Source organism: Sinocyclocheilus anshuiensis, unplaced genomic scaffold (assembly GCF_001515605.1).
Source record: "Sinocyclocheilus anshuiensis isolate Anshui unplaced genomic scaffold, SAMN03320099.WGS_v1.1 scaffold179, whole genome shotgun sequence".
In the NCBI taxonomy this organism is placed as follows: domain Eukaryota; kingdom Metazoa; phylum Chordata; class Actinopteri; order Cypriniformes; family Cyprinidae; genus Sinocyclocheilus; species Sinocyclocheilus anshuiensis.
Genome location: NW_015549577.1, coordinates 1,293,876 through 1,294,124, shown reverse-complemented (window position 1 = coordinate 1,294,124; position 249 = coordinate 1,293,876).

Below are 249 nucleotides of genomic sequence, written 5' to 3'. Positions count from 1 at the left end.
GTCCTCATATGGCTTGTTAACTGAGGGGTGTTACAGAGTATTTGTTAAATATAGCTAACAAAATATATATTGTGCGTTTGATTGGTCCAGACGCTACATGGTGTTTCAACTTAAGTGTTCATGCTGCCTTAAACCTTTAAGTATTTTTCTTATGTATTCTTGGTATTCTTGTATGAATAGAATCTGATTTCTACTTTCATTTTGACATAGTATTCAGCTTACAATTCACTTACAATGATCATGTGCTAA